Here is a 17035-nt window from a genome sequence, read left to right on the forward strand (position 1 = left end):
CGAAGTTCGTATCTGTTTGACTTTGGAGTCTGAATGTCCACAGTGCTTTCTTAAAAAAAAAAAAAAAAAAGATGATGTCCACACATGAGGCTCTGGTTCCCCACAGCCTGCTGGCCTCCGGCCCAAGAAAAAGAGCGAAACCACAGCCCAGGAAGCAAAGCCCTGCCCTCAGGACCCTGACACACCTCGCGTGTGAAAAGGTCCTCTGCTACATGTAGCTATCAGTGTACAGAGTATTCGGGCATCCTCACCTATTCCTTTTGTTTTCTTCCTAAATGCCCAGTTCAGGGTCACAGGTGACTCACTGAGTCAAGACCTTGGAGCCTCGGACAGGCCACCAGGTCACCAGCCCCCCCCCCCACCCCCGGTGGAAGGCTAGCTTAGCCATCTGTGTGGGAGCGCAAAGCATCACCCTCACCCACCCATGACCTTTCTTCACAGCTCCCTTTCCCAAGGGCACTGCAAGGCTGGAGAAGCTTTTGGCGCTGCATTTTACTTCAAAAAGTAATTTCTAGTATCAGAACGTAGCTCATGGAAGAGAAACACTTTAAACCTAAAAAAATAAAATAAAAACTTTAAAAAAATCTTTTGAACATTCTTTAATGAAACCATAAAACATCAACAACCCAGAGAAAGCACCTTCTACTAGCAGGTACGCATTACTTTCACGATAATAAAGAACAGGAAATGAAAGAATAACACCAGTGCCATGACTGCTCATTTTTATAATCAAAGTTTTGAAACCGTGCACACAAAAACAAAGAAGCAGCAAAAACAAACTTTGATGTCTGGATCTTTGAAAAGCCTGATTTGGGAAGGAGAGACAATGAGGGGGGTTATGGTGGGTGGGGGCTGGTGGCAGATAAGAGGGTCCTTGGCCAGCTCTCCTGTGCCTCCCTGCTCACAGCCATCACCCCAGAGCTGGCCCTGCCCCCCACCCGCAGACCTCCACGTCCCTCTGTACCGCAAAGCTCCCAGAACTTCCCCCCTCATTTTCTCAAATTACACTTCCAGAAGTCTTAACCGAGAGAGCAGTAATCCCACCCCATAAATGTTTAACATCTATGTTCCCCTTCTATCTTGTTTCACTCCACGTATGTTTCTACCTGTGCAAACTATGAATAATGTATGAAGTATACACGAATGTGCTCTGAATATCACAAGATGTGAATTTTTCATTGCAGCTTTTCTATCATGCCTTGTGCAATAAGAACATTGTATTTTTCAACAGGGGTCTACATTATTGACATTACAGAGTAATACAGCCAAACTCACAGCATTTTTATTTTGCTCTAACTTACGCAGAACATCATTATTTTAAAACACATTTCCACACACTTGCGTTCCAGCAATTTCCAAAGTGAGTAAACAAATTCTGTGGGGACCTGACTCCCCGGGGGGGGGGGGGGGCGGTGAGCAGTTCCAGAACTCAGCCCAGGGTCCAAATGCCACCAGAACCCCTCGATCTCCAAGAATTCCCAAAGAGTCAAAAAGTTCTTCTAACCCCACCAGAAAAACTGCAGAGAAAACATGGCACGTCAAAATATCAAGATGACAAATTTGGTAAAACGAGAAACTCAAGTTCGACTTTTAAAAGATAAAAAGCTATTTTGAATAACTTTGGATTTTACCTCATCCCTAAATGTCTGTAACAGCTTTGATAGAATCTGGCCCGTATGGAGAGACTAATCTATTATGAAATACCACTTTCTATGAGTAATTTTTCTTATGGACATGAAATCAAGAAACCATAAAGAGTCATTGAGTCACCTAACTGCACATGTGGCCACTAAATCATATCCCAGGGCCAATCAAGTAAACACTCTGCGAGCTTAAGGGGTAAATTACATTTTAAAATTACACAGAGTATATCTCATCTTTCCATTATAATAAAAGTTATTTCCTAGAAAACAGATGTCCAAAATATATTTTTTAAGCAATAAATGAACAGTGAAAACGTTATCCCTCCCAATGTTCTACCTGGAGGGATATTAAGTAACTCTTGCACAAAATCCAGAACATTGATGACTACTTTATTTTTACTTTGTGGCTCAACCAAAGAAGAGCTAAAAATCCATTGCATTTTGAGTTAATAAGAATTTTTACTGCTAGTAACTGAAAAGAATATTACATTGTACGCCTGCTGCTTTCTCAGAATGTTCACGTCCTATTAAAAGCTGAAACATTTACTCAGATTTTTACGTTCAAACCGAGGGTCTCCCAGAGGGGAGGTGTGGCCAGGTGGGGATGAGCAAGGCACCTGCCGACCACTGGCAGCACACCCGCTTCAGTCTCCCCAACAATGGTAGATGGGGGAGGGGGAGGAAACACGTACGGGGATTTTTAAGTACAATAGTAATTATTTTCACCCTAAAGTGGGCCAAAGACTTTTTCCTCTATCGGAAAATATACATGACTGCTCCCCACCTAAACACCCCAACTCGCCATTCCTCCTGCAACGTCAGTGGGGCGCCGGCCTGGGGTCCCTCCTGCACCCTCCTGACAGCCGGTGGGGTCTCGACCCGGCTCCCGTTACCGCCGGGACTCGCGGTAAACGGGGGCTGTCCCGGGCCTCAGCTCCGCCACCTGCACGGTCAGTGCCCGGGGTCAGGGTGCACCCCGAGTGGCCCTCGCACAGTCACCCAAAACCTGGGGCGGGCGGGCAGCCCGGACTTCAAGGAGCGGTGGGATCTGGCCAGTTCGGGGGAGTTAGGCAGAAGTGCAACTTTCAAACGAAAAAAAGGAAACTCCGAATCCCCGCGATAGGTGGGCTCGCTGGAGGCGCAGTTCAACGACCCCCGCCCGCCTCCCACCCGCTCTCACCCCGCAGGACCCCCACCCGCCATCCGCCCCCCGCCCGCGCTCAACCCACAGGACCCCCGCCCATCCCCGGCCCGCACTCACCCTGCAGCCGGGACAGGACCCCGGCCCGCCGTCCCTCCGAGGACCCCTCTCCCCTCCTCTTGTCCGCGGCCCCGGGATGCGCCCCGGCCCCGCCCACAGGGAGGCCGGCCCACCCACACGCCGTGATTGGCCTCATTGGGCGGTGCCGGGCGCCCACTGGCTGCCGCGCCTGCTCGTTCCTCGGCGGCGCCCCGCCCCCGCGCCCGCGCATTCCTGCGGAGCCACGTGGCCACCCGCACCCCCTCCTTCGACTCAGCTGCGCCCGCGTCGGCTGGGGGCGCCCGGCAGGACCCCTAGACCCGTGTCGTTTCCCCACGGAGCCCTCGGGCTGCTCACTCGTGGGCAGGGGGGGCGCCCGGCAGGACACCCCCGGACCCCCAGACCCCCATCTCTTCCCCGGGGAGTCCTCGGCCTGCGCGCGCGTGGGCAGAGTCCGCCGGGCAGATCACACCCCTAGATCTCCCCATCCCCCTCGCTGTCCCCAGAGCACCCACCCCTTCCCTTCGCTCGCTGGCCCTGCCAGCAGGGGCGTTCCTGGCTCCTCAGAAGGTCAGCTGCCCCGAGGCCCGCCAAGTGTTTGGAGTTTGGAAATGCAATGATTTCACACATTGCCGAGACAATTTTTAAAGCTTGCCTTTTACAGGAAAGCGCTCATTTTCACCTTTACCTTGACGGTGAACATAGGTTCTAGAATTCTGTATCTTGTAAGAGCCAAAAAGCAATGCTGTAAGAGGGAGAGCTTGACCCTGCGTTTTCACCCTTGGAATGGACAGCGCTTATTGGGCCTAAAAAGCATCCTTATACTACGAGCCCATTTGAGGTTAAAAATCCACGCATATGCTTGGTTCCTCACAGAAGCGCCTAAGATAAACAAGAATTCCCTTCTGTGCTGTTGGAATTGTTTGCCAGGAGCATTTCTTTGTTTTATAATTTAAAAAAGGAAGCATATTATTGCTATAATTTCTGCTATAGGACAAAACTCGAGACAAAGCATCTTTAACAAGAATACAAACCAAAACGACAGCTGAAGAATGTTGCCTGTTACCTGGTCAACAAGGTAAACAGATGAGTCATGCCCTAGGCTCCTCTCCCATCTCCTGCCCAAATCTCTCAATCATAGAAGTAATTTAAAGTCAGAATGTTAGAACTGCCAGACACCTTAAAGATCTAGGGTACCATTCACTAGGTTTATAGAAGGAAGACAATGTAGCTAAATGTCAGAAAGCTAATTTGAACATTAAGTGCCCTTAAAGCCCCCACGCTCTGTAACATTTCTTTCCCTGCAAATTGTGACTCATATAAATCATAGCTACCATATAAAGCTATGTTTTCCCAACAATGGTTGGGAAAAAATAATAGTAGGTAAGGGAATATTTTAGCAATGTTTATTATTAGCATTCTCTAATTTTATGGAAAAAGACTCAGCTGTTTTTAAATACTATTTCAGACCTATCTTAGAGCACCCTGGGAAGATACTAGAGCCTGAATCAATTGAAAAAGATACTTCCTCTCAGTGTCTTTAATAGCAGAAACATTATTTGGGGTCTCTTTTCCTAGGGCTCTTTGAGTAGCTTATTCAAAGTTCTCCTACCCAATTTTCTTAGTAGCCATGGTGGACAGAGGTAGAAAGACCAAGTGAATTAGTTCTAGTTCACCACACAACAAGAAAATCCTGATACGTGTTGCGTTTCTGATCTAGTGGAGCAGAGATAAGAGGGAAATTATACTGTGTATGGATGAAACAAGGGATTGGGAGTCGATTTGGGGATCCTATTTTGGTTTCTAACACTAACAAAATCCTGTGTGACTTACACAGGTCTCTGAGCTTCCATCTCACGATCTAGAAAATGTGACTAATAATACCTACATCATAGATAAGATGTTTAAAAGGGAGAACTATACAAAGAACGCAGTATGATGTCTGGGGAGAGTAGATGCTCACTAAGCCATAATATAATTTGGATCTAACTTTTTTTTTTCAGGAGCAAGAAAACATATTGAATCACTATTTCTAATAGATGGCTCACAAGTTCATTTTAAGAAACTTAAGGAAGTTCAGGAGGCTGCTATTGTCATCATTTTTCACTCAGAAATCATGTTATTTTGGACCATGGGGACAATACAGTAGCAGCACCATAACTTAGAAGCACAGAGTGCAGCTTCCCCATTTCCACCATGGCTGTGTTGACCCCCTAAGCTCAGGGCCACCAGGAAGGGCAGTGCTGAAGTGGGTGGGGCATGGTGCTGGGGCAGAAAGAACTCTGATTGAAGCCTCCAGTCCTGTCTAGTTTATTCTAGTGTTCTTCAGATATATCACCATTTCCTGTAAGCCCTGATGTGGAAGAGGATCAGAATTTCCATTGCAATTTCCTCTTTGACCAGTGGGATATTATATACATATATGGAGAGAGGGAGAGGGAGAGGGGGAGAGAGAGAGAGAGAAAGAGACTGAATATGAAGAAGTGGCTCACACAAGTATGGAGGCTGACAAGCCCCAGATGTGCCATGGGACTCAGGAAAGCCGGTGACCCAAGGGAGCCGATGGTGTGAATCCCAGTTGGAGGACAGGAGAAGATGACCTGAGATGACCCAGCTCGTCAATGAGGCAGAACAATGGGGAATTCCTCCTTCCTCCGTCTTTTGTTTTATTCAAGCCCTCAGTTGACTGGACGATCTCCACGCACATGGGGTGGGGGCCATTTACTGAGTCCACGGGCTCAAACGCTAATCTTCTCTGGAAGCACCTGGAAAAAATGTTCAATCTGGGTAACCCATGGCCGTCAGTTGCCCCGTAAAATTAACCATCACAACTACACATTGTTGATGGGAGTGTAAAATGGTACAATCACTTGGAACATTTGTTTTGCAGTTTCTCGTAGGATAAGCACAGCAACCCCCCTCTTAGGTATTCCTTCAAGGTACAGGAAAACATAGGCCCGTACAAAGACCATTAGAAGAATTTTTTTATTCGTTAACAGTTCAAACTGTTCAAAACAGTGCACATAGTTCAAAACTGGGCCAAGTCAAATTGCATCAAATGGTGGCTGTAGCCACGAAGTGTGTGGTCTGGTCCCACAGGAGAGCGCTGCGTGTAACAGCATCAGAAAGGACAGTAACAGAAAGAAAGAAACTGCACTCAGTGGCTGAGATGAACCTCAAACACACTGCGTGGCATGAAAAGAGAACAGACCTGGAGCACACGCTCTGCCCAGAGCTGCGTGTCCTTCTCTACAGAAACGACCGCCGGGGTGGGTGTGTGGGTGCCTTCGCTCAGCCCCAAACCAGCGGGCTGGGCCGGAGGCGGCTGGCGAGTGGGAGGGGCTCCAGCCCCCGTGCCCTGATCCGGGCCGCTCCCTCACTCGCTCTCGCTCGCCCTTCCGCGGCTGCAGCATCTCCACTCCGCCCACTCCGCCCCGCCCCTACCCGCGTCCCCTCCGAGGGCAAAGGGACACGAGGGGGCGGGGGAGGGAAAGCAAAGCCAAGAAGCGGCGACGAGGCGGAGGAACCCGGCAAGATCAGTGAGGCGGGTCCCGCGGCTGCCGTTTCTGGCGTCACGGGAATCTGGAGGGCGAGAAGGAAGCATTGTTCTAGGCGGAGACAGGGCTGTTCTGTTCCCAGAGCCCTTGCCGCGAGGCCCGAGCTGTTTTCTCGCTTTGCTCCGTGTCCAGCGGGGGAGGCGAAGGGCCCTGAGAAGGGCAGGCATCGCCCACCAGCCGCAGACGTGGGTCGGGAGCTGGGTGCAAGGCCTCCATCCCAGGGCTTCAGGTTCACAGGCAGGCTCTCCTGAGGCCGGCAGGTGACACCTGGACTTGTGTGGGCTGGAGCGCTGTGTCTCTTCCCTCCCTCCATGCCCCCTCCCCTCCTCTCCTCTGGCAGGACGGTTCAGAGTTTGGGGAGCTGGAGCTGGAAAGGAATGTCCAAGAAGGGACAGAGAAGGAGGACGGGTGTTCTAGAAGCTTCTTTCCTGCTCGGAGAGCCCTGGTCCTGCCCAGAATAAGCTCTAATTCTCAGCAGGGTGAGCACAGGGGTCGTCGGTGCCGAGGAGACACGCAGTCAGGAAGGTGCCATGATTCGAGGAGCCCAAAGGAACGCCCCGCACCCCACTCCTGTGTGTAGGTACATCTGTTTTTCTGTCCTGGTGGCCTGAGCTTCTCCGCTGGTGAGAAGTAGGGCATCTGCAGCCCCTGCCGTCCTGTAAGAGGCCAGCACACCTCAGGGTTGGGCAGTCAGCCACCTTGACCTTATTATCATCCAGGACTGCTAGGAAGAGCAGGGGGAGGGGGAATGGAGGGGGAGGAGGAGGGCCGTGTCTGGGCTCTGGGAATTCTGGTGCCGAGTGGTCCGAGCAGCGGAGGAGAGGAAGGAGGCTGCAGTGGACAGAGGGGCTCAGACCGACCCCACCCACAGTCCCTGCTTCTAGTTCTCCCCCGTTTCTGGAGCTGCGTCACCCACGAACCTCGAGGATGTTTCCTTTGCTCGGGTTCATTCCCATCTCCACAGGGATGATCCCAGCCTTGACCATCCCACGGGGCTGACCCCCCCCCCAACCACCGCTTCTCCCTCTCAGCAGGACGCTGACTCCCATTGTATCTAGAACTGCTGAGGCAGAGGGTGACCTCCCTGTGCCCACTCCCATCACACCAGAAGGACGTGAACGCCTTTCTCGGGGACGAGGAGCCCTGCTCCTGCCCAAGGCCACCTCGGCTACTCTGTAGTCCAGGTTCAGACCTCTGCCCTGTCTCTGCTTCCATCCACCCCACAGATCCCCACCCCAACTTCCAGACCTTCATCACGGTGCCTGCAGACGGGCCCCACCTCTGTTTCTGGGACCCTTCACGTGAACTCTGAACGAGGGTCTGTGTCTGCAGAACCTGACCTGAGATGCTCACCGCTTCAATTCCCAGCTCCCCTGCCCGCTGCGCCCCCTCCCGCCTGGCTGTTGTGACACAGCTGTGACCTAGCGGACAGATGTGTGTCTGCTCCCAGTGCCCGACACAGAGCTCCGCAATCCCCTGGGGCTTCCTGGGTGATGGGAGCATGTTTGTTCTAGTGAGGCAGCTCCCGGATGGCTCAGAAATATTGATCCAGGATGAGAGGCTTGGAACTTCCGGCCCCACCCCCATCCTCGGGGAGGGGAGAGGGCTGGAGATTGAGTTAACAATGGATCATGCCCACGTGATGAAGCCTCCATACAAATTCACTAACTATGGGGTTCGGAGAGCTTCCAGGTGGATGGACACATCCCCAACTCCACCGGACGGAAGTTCCTGCCCCCAGGACCCTCCCAGACCTCGCCCTCTGTGCCCCTTCATCTGGCTGTTCGTCCGTATCCTTTAATCTTATCCTTTAGTAGGTAATAAACCAGTAACGGAAGCAGTGTTTGCCTGAGTTCTGTGAGCAAATCCCTGAACCCAAGAAAGGGCTTGTGGGGACCCAAGTCAGAAGTGTGAGAGACCTGGGCTGGTGTGTGGAGCTGGGCATCGTGGCACCAAGCCCTCAACTGCGGGATGTGATGCTAATTCCGTGTGGATTGGTAGCACACCCAGCTGGTGTCGGAGGATTGGTTGGCGTGCGGAAAAACCCACACGCTTGGTGTCAGAAGTGTTGTGAGTAGAAGTTCTTTCTCTTGCCATCACTCTGCTGAAATATCTGGCTGAGGACCCGGTTGGTCCCTGGCTGCTGCCCCCGGGCAGCGAGCGGGCAGCTCTGTCTCTGTGCCGAGCTCTGCACCCTGAGGCCTGGCTGCTCGAAGCTGCCTTCTCCCTTAGCTGACACGGTACCTTCCTGGTTAAGGTGTTTTCAGACCTGCCCGTTTCTCCGCCTACACTCTCTCCCGCCCTACAGTCAGCTTTCAAGATCAGAGGCTGGGCTGTGTCATGTGTCTCTGTTTTCCCTTTTTAAGTTTCATCCTCCTGACGGCCAGCCTGTGCACAGCGGCCAGAGGATGCAGAAAGCAGATCGGATGCAGTCACGCCGAATCTCAGAGACCTAGGATGGTTCCCTCCCGACCTCCAGCAGAATCAAGTCCCAACCTCTACTTTACAGAAATGTAAGCTCAGGTGAGCACACAGATGCAAAAGCAGGTGGAAGGTGGCTTGTGCCTCTGCCTTGCTCTTTACCTGCAGGCTGCAGAGATCAAGGGCAGCTTGGAGTATATAATTGCAGCTGACCCTTGAACGGGTTTGAACTACAAGGGTCTGCTTATATGCGAATTTTTTTTTTCTATAAGCATAGTACCTGTATTTTCATTTTACAGATCTTTAAGTTGACTAAGTTTGGGGAAAGTTTGTGTTTGATTAGAGATCACAATATGTGGAATCAAAAGAACTAGGGGTTGAGTCCTGATCCCATCCAGACTGTTTCAGTTTCCTGCCCTTGGCTGAGTCATGGACCATTTCCTTTGTTTTTGAGGCAGAGATAGCAGTACCCATGTTTTCAATGGCTTGGGGGTCAGTGCTCCCACCCCCCCATTGTTCAAGGGTCAGCTGCATTGGTTTCTGCCTTTCCCACTAGACCGTGTTAGCAGATCACACTACAGTTTAATTCTTGTAGTTATTCGAAAGATTAACTCATGAGGCAGCTCCTGGAATGATAAAGTGGAGAATTCTGACAACACCAAGTGTCGGCAAGGCTGTGGGACGACTGGAATTCTTGTATGTTGGTGATGGGGGCACAGATAGGACATTGTATTGGGAACACCGCCTGCAGTCTCATAAATTAAGTGTATAAGTGCCATCTGACCCAGCAATTCCACTAGGTATTTATCCCAACTACATAAAAAGACTTGTACAAGGAATGTTCTTGGCAGCTTTATTCAAAACAGCCCCTATGGAGACAACCCATCAATAAATAGGTGACTAGATAAACAAATCCTTTTACATCCATACAACGGAATGCTACTCGGTAATCAAAAAGAACAATATTGATAAATCTGCAAAGGTTAACTGAGTGAAAGAAGTCAGACACGTAGAACTGTCTATTCCCAGGTACATGAAGTTCTGGAACAGGCAAAATAATCTACAGTGAAGTCTAGGGCAAGAGGGGGGATGGCTTGGGAGGAGCCCCCCCAGGGTACTTGGGGCGATGGATGTGTTGGCTGGGGTGCCGGTAATATAGGTGTATGCATTTTTCTAAACTCATCTCACTGTATATTTTAAATGGGTCCATTGACTTTATAGTATGTAAATTGTACCTCAAGGGAGTTCATTTTTTTTAAATAAATTTGTTTATTTTATTTATTTATTTTTGGCTGCGTTGGGTCTTCATTGCTGTGCACGGGCTTTATCTAGTTGCGGTGAGCGGGGGCTACTCTTTGTTGCGGTGCGTGGGCTTCTCATTGTGGTGGCTTTGCTTGTTGCGGAGCACGGGCTCTAGGCGTGTGGGCTTCAGTAGTTGTGGCTCGTGGGCTCAGTAGCTGTGGCTCGCGAGCTCAGTAGTTGTGGTGCACGGGCTTAGTTGCTCCGAGGCATGTGGGATCTTCCTGGACCAGGGCTCAAACCCGTGTCCCCTGCATTGGCAGGCAGATTCTCAACCACTGCACCACCAGGGAAGCCCCGAGTTCATTTTTTTTAAGTGAGTCAGATATCAAGGTAAAGAAGAGGCAGAATTTGAAGTGAGTTTTTTTTAAAGAGACTATTCTTTATAAGATTTTTTTTTTTGATGTGGACCATTTTTAAAGTCTTTATTGAATTTGTTACAATATTGCTTCTGTTTTATGTTTTGGTTTTTTGGCCTCAAGGCACGTGGGATCTTAGCTCCCTGACCAGGGATCGAACCGGTACCCCTGCATTGGAAGGCGAAGTCTTAACCACTGGACTGCCAGGGAATCCCTGAAGTGAGTTTTAATGTGATAAAGAAACACTGTGAATGTTAGAGTTCATCATCCCTGCGGCCTCCTTTCAGACTCTCAAGGCTCTCCCTCCTTCCTCTCTAATTAAACTTACTTCTTTGGGGGCAGCAGCATTTGATATAAAATTTAAATAATTTCATGTTCAATTCTATTATTTTTCTCTTTGGTTTACTTATGCGGATAGAAACACTGTGTTTTATATTATAGTTCCAGATGGATGGTATTGTAGCTTTGTTAGGTTTTGTGTGCTTGCCTGGGTATAAAGCATCAATCAGAGCAATACTGTCACAGATATTAACTTCAACTAATGATCAGGATAAGTTCTGTGTCACAAGCCACCTTCAGCTTAGGGACACTGGGTCTACCAGACACTCCCCCATAAGGTGCCAATTTTACTGGCAAGCCCTTAGTACCAATAGATTCAATTTTCTTACTACATCCCAAATCAGACATTTTAATTAGCTTTTATCACTTTTTACCTTTTTTGATTTTCACCTAATTATCCCCAGATTTAAATCTGACTGAATTATTTAACAAGCAGACAACAAAGAAGCTATTCTCAAATACAAAGAGCCCCACCCTTTCTGGTTCTTGGCCCCTGCTGGGTCAGATCCAGCCAAGATTTGAAAGCATTTGAGAAAAAGCTATGACTCAGTGTATGCTCACAGTATTGTTGTTTTCCTATTTCCTTCCCAAATGAAACTTAGACAAGACCACCATGTTGCCGAAGATGAAAAAAATCAACAAACTAATTTGAGGGGGAAAATGATACCATTTTCTGAACTCTCCTAAGCATTTCCTTTTCTGAAAACAGACATGGGAATCTTAATTGAAAATGATAAGCTAGTTAAACATTACTCATAAGAAGCAACACCCTGGGGTAATAAAACGTGCATTTGGCTGAAAATAGAAAGATGTATGTCTTCACCTTAGCCATGCTTCAACTAGTTGGATGACTGGATAAAGTGTTTAATTTCTCAGCCCTGTGAGTTGGGATGGATGATCTCACACTTCCCCCCGGTTATACAATGGGGAATAGATAGCCTCTTTTTCTGATAAGGGGTTAATACCCAAAATATATATAAAGGACTCATACAACTCAGTAGCCAAAAAAAACAAACAGACAATCTAATTAAAAATGGGCAGAGGAACTGAATAGACATTTTTCAAAAGAAGACATACAAATGGCCAGCAGGCATATGAAAAGATGTTCAACATCACTAATCATCAGGGAAATACAAATCAAAACCACAATGAGACATCACCTCACACCAGTTAGAATAGCTATTATCAAAACCACAAGAAATGTGTTGGTGAGGATGTGGAGAAAAGGGAACCCTTGTGCACTGTTGGTGGGAAAGTAAATTTGTTCAGCCACTATGGAAAATAATATGGAGAGTCCTGAAAAAATTAAAAATAGAACTACCATATGGTCCAGTAATTCCACTTCTGGGTATTTATCCAAACGAAACAGAACTGCTATCTGGAAAAGATATCTGCACCCCCATGTTCACCACAGCATTATTTACAATAGCCAAGACATAGAAACAACCCAAGTGTCCGTCAACATATTACTGGATGAAGAAGGTGTAGTGTGTGTGTGTGTGTGTGTGTGTGTATGTGTGTGTATATATGTGTGTGTGTGTATATATATATATGTATGTATACATATGTGTATACAGAGATTGTATTGACAGTTGCCAGAGATGAGGGTGGGGAATGGGCAAAATGGGTGAAGAGGGTCAAAAGCTACCAACTTGCAGTTATAAGTTCTGGGGATGTAATGTACAGCATGGTGACTAAAGTTAACAATATTGTATAGTTGAAAGTTGCTAGGAGAGTAGATCTTAAAAGATCACAAGAAAAACATTGTGTAACCATGTAAGGGGATGGATGTTAACTAGAATTACTGTGATGATTATTTCACAATATACACATATATCAAATCATTATGTTGTACACCTGAAACTAATACAATGCTATATGTCAAATATATCTTTTTAAAAAAATTGTAAAAAAACAATAAAAGTCAAGCCCGAACTTCCTTGTAAACGTAATGAAGCCTTTAATGACACAGGGGAAGTAAAAAGAGTGGTGGTGGCTGTGCTCTTATCCCTTGTATCACTATTTATTACTTGTACTACTGTTTATTGCTTGTATCACTATATATTACTTGTATCACTATTTATTACTTACACTATTTATTGCTTGTATCACTATTTACTGCTTGTATCACTACTTATTACTTATACTATTTATTGCTTGTATCACTATTTATTACATATACTATTTATTACTTGTATCCCTATTTATTGCTTGTATCACTATTACTTATACTACTATTTATTGCTTGTATCACTATTTATTACTTGTATCACTATTTATGGCTTGTATCACTATTTATGGCTTGTATCACTATTTATTACTTGTATCACTATTTATTGCTTGTACTGCTGTTACTTGCATCCAGCGGATGCTGAGGGATTCTGTTTTGCCAGGCACCGCAGGAAAGCAGGGCGGATTCCTACTTCATCTCCGCTGAAACTGGCCCCCAGTCTGCTCGCTTCTCCCTCCATGAAGCCCCAGTTCTAGAAGGTGGTCCAGCCCTTCTCCTTAAACCCACACTGATAGATTCTGCCCCCTGAACGAGGTTCATCACTGCCCTTCTCCTACCGGTCCACAAAGTGGAAGTACAGGGCTTGGTGAGTGGAGCTCTTGGATTTCAGCTGCCACAAGTCCCTCGTGCAGTCAACAACCTGCACGTCCATACAGGCCACACCTGTGCCCTCAGAGCTCCCATCTAACTCGGGGCTTAAGACTTGTCTCCGTTGTAGCCCCTGCCGCCTAGCGGTTTCTTCTTTCTCTGAACCCCTATAGGTCAGGTTGTTTGCTTATGTGATGCTCTAAAACACATTCTTAACTTGGGTTGTATGATTTTTAAGGCCACTTCCGTTCCTGAGGTTCTGATCCTCGGAAGGGCTGGCTGTCAGTCTAAAATAAAATATGAGATTAAGTTGAGATATTTGCTTTCCTATATTAAGTCATTCAACACTCGTCAGAGGCATTGCCCCGGGTTTCAGCGGGCACGAGACACTCTGTGTCCCCACCCAGACCCTGTTATTAGTCGGGCCAGGTTTCAACCTCGGACACTGACCGTGAGCCATTGAACGTCTCCTGGCGGCTCTATTCCTGTGATCAATCTCATTTTTAAAACCCCCTTTAGAGTCAAGGATCACAGCCACATCCCTCGTTTGAGGCTCAAACTGAAACCGTGGGTAATGAGTCAGTGCATTGCACCTGCCGTCACTAATCAAGGTCATTTTAAGACTTCATATCCTCCAAGCGGCAGGGAGCCTAAACAGTAAGCTGTTTGCCTGAGCTGTTTTCCAGCAGCTTGGAGGCTCAGCTGCCTCGAGCTTAGGCTGAGCCGGTTGAGACTGGAGAGGAGTACTGACCCCTCAACTGGGCCCGCCCAAGCACTGGAGACCTGGTGACCCTGGGGAGGCCTGGCGCCTAGTTACGCCTGCGCAGAAGGACCCTTACGCACCTTCTCCTCACCCCTTTCCCTGTACCCTCCCCGCACTGCCCACGCCCCCCACGTGCCACATGCCTCAGCCCGCCCCCCACGTGCCCCACGCTGCCCCTGCCTCAGCCCGCTTCCCACGTGCCCCACACCACCTGCCTCAGCCCGCCCCCCACGTCCCCCACGCCCCCACCCGCGGCCTCAGCCCGCCCCCCACGTCCCCCACGCCGCCCCCCCGCCTCAGCCCGCCCCCCACGTGCCCCACGCCCCTCCCCCCGCCTCAGCCCGCCCCCCACGTACCCCACGCCGCCCCCGCCTCAGCCCGCCCACCACGTGCCCCACGCCGCCCAGGCCCCACCCCTTCCGGCCGCTTCATTCCTGACCCGGCAAAGCCTGGCCTTCGCTGAGGGGGGTTTGAGGCGCTCTCTTTTCTCTTGGTTTGGCTGTGAGTAAACCTCTCCTTGCTTCTAAACTTGTTTGCTGTGCGTTGAGCAAAACGAACTTGGTTTGGTAACAGATTTGGAAGCCGGTCGGGAGGGAGTCCGGAGGAACCTTGGCCCGAGGGTCGTGGCCCCTTTTGGGTACCGGGAGCCGGTGGCCGAGCCTGAGCCTCGGGTCCCTTGGCTCCAGGGCCGTCCCCCAGTTCCCCACCGGGCACCCCGACCTTCTGTGCTTGTTTCGTTTTGTGCCAGAAAAACGGTTTTGGGGTTTGGATAGGGAGACGTCGTCTGGGTGAGTGATCTCGTTAAAGAAACACACCTGTGCCTCGATCGTTGGATGGTCCTGACCCGATGGTGGCTGGAGGCCCGGCTGGCGGGCGTTTGGGGGACAATAGGAAAGGTCGCGCGGCTGCTGAGGTACCGGGGTTGGAGGCTGGGGCTCTGGTTTCTGGTCTCATGTGTTCATGTCTGTCTGTGTCTCATTGTCTTGTTTTTAATCGCAGGGACCAGGTTCAGGAGAAAAGGGAACAAAGGAGAATGCAACAGGCTATTCTGCTGGCGGCCGGCTGAACCCAGGGACGAGCCGGACCAAACGGAGGCCCCCATGAGGGACTTGGCAAAAGGTAGGAGGCCTCAAGCGCCCCTCCTTGAATGCGGAGCCTGATAGTGGGACCCGCCCCCCCAAATGTGGATATTGCGGGCAGGAGGGACGCTGGAAGAGTGCCCCATTCTGAGACTCTTGAAGGTAAGCAGGTGGCAGCTCAGGTGCCCCAGGTAACTGCTGATGCCAGTGACCAAGAATGATCGCTCTGAGTCTGTCACTGTCTTCCATACGGGTGACGTGGCAGTGGGAAGTCAAGGGTGGGGCTTATCAACACAGGAGGTGGGGGGAACTCGGTTTTAAATATCCGGCTTTCTAAACTTTGTCTTGAGACTGTTAGTAACAGGGGTGTGTAGAGAGCCCTTAAGAAAACCTTTTCTCCGGCTGGGGAAGAACCACTGATAGTTTTCCGTACATGCCTGATGGCCTCACTCCCCTTCTGGGATGAGATTGACTTAATTAAATACCAGGGTTGCCTTTGCACCTGGACGCTGAGTGGATATTAAAGCACCACCAGAGCAGGCCTGCACGCTGCAGGCTCTATCACTCTAACCTCAAAAACAGTGATTCCCGGAGCGATACCACGGAGGGTGAGTCTGGGGGATGGGCGGATGGGGGGTGCTGGGAAGAGCGGAGGTGGCCACACCTGTGCGGGTCAGGCTCTATAGGGGGGCAGACACGCCAAACTTAATGCAGTATCCGTTAAAGTAGCCAGCAAAGCGTCGGGTGAAGTCCTCACAGCCTTCCTGCATTATGACCCAATGTTCTCCTGGTCACTTGGTGATTGGTCCACAGGTGAATGTGTGTACATGATTGAAGAGCAATTAACAAGTTGTAGGAATTCATCCCTAGCCCCTAACCATCCTCTGCTAATGATTCTCTCCACAGACTCTTGTTGGGTTACCACCTTGGACTTGAAGGAGGCCTTTTTTGCACACTCTTGAGTTTTGAATCCCAAGAGTTGTCTGCTTTCGAATGGGAAGGTCGAGATAAAGGAGTTAAACTCCAGTACTGCTGGACGGTGCTTCCTCAGGGAGTTAAAAATTCTCACACTACTTGGAGAAGTCGTGGCGAGACCTGAGGGACCTTGAACTAAACGGGGGAGCCCTGATTACCAGTGAGACAAAGGACTCCTGAGACCAAGGTATGGGTTTGACTTCGACCTTCTTGGCTGAACGAGGCTGTAAGGTGTCCAAGAAAAAGGTAGATTCTCAGCCCTTTGTTAAATATTCTGGGGTTTTGAACTCAAGGACAGAGAGCTGCTCCCTGCTGGGAGGGAAGCTCTAGCCAGGACTGCAGTTGCCACCAGGAGGCAACTGTGGGATTCCTGGGAGCGACTGGGTGCTGCTACACCTGGACCCCCAAGTTTGGACTCGTAGCAAAACCCTTTTAATGAAGCTTTTAAAGGCAGTTACACAGAAACCCCAGGCTGAAATCTTGGAGGATAAACATCCAGGAGACCGGCTTCATTCCTGCTGGACGGGACCTTGTGAGAAATGCGATGGGAAACGGAAACCACGCTGCAGAAGGAAGACCGCGACCGAGATCATCCAAACCTTGTCTGGTTTCAGACCCCGACACTGACTTCTTTCAGGGGCAGGTGAACCCCGACAGATCTTCAGCTGCTTTTCAGAAGCTGCGAGAAAGAAATCAAGGTGAGTGGGTTTGCTGCAGTGGTGGCTTTGGTCACATCAGACGCTTCAGAAGGCAATTTAAAT

At 49.4% G+C, this 17035-nt stretch overlaps 1 protein-coding gene across 6 annotated transcripts in view; it reads right to left on the bottom strand.

Annotated features, from left to right (window-relative positions):
- The window catches only part of ARHGEF10 (Rho guanine nucleotide exchange factor 10), an 86927-nt gene extending 83940 nt beyond the window's left edge, over positions 1 to 2987 (bottom strand). For 5 of the 6 annotated variants that reach the window (XM_068531948.1, XM_068531944.1, XM_068531946.1 and 2 more), the window contains exon 1: positions 2905 to 2953. The gene's annotated coding sequence lies outside the window, so the exon portion shown is untranslated. Of the gene's footprint in view, positions 1 to 2904 lie in introns of all 6 variants that reach the window. The other variant, XM_068531945.1, reaches the window with a different exon arrangement.
- Between the last annotated feature and the right edge of the window lie 14048 nt (positions 2988 to 17035).

Source organism: Eschrichtius robustus, chromosome 21 (genome assembly GCF_028021215.1).
Source record: "Eschrichtius robustus isolate mEscRob2 chromosome 21, mEscRob2.pri, whole genome shotgun sequence".
Lineage (NCBI taxonomy): Eukaryota > Metazoa > Chordata > Mammalia > Artiodactyla > Eschrichtiidae > Eschrichtius > Eschrichtius robustus.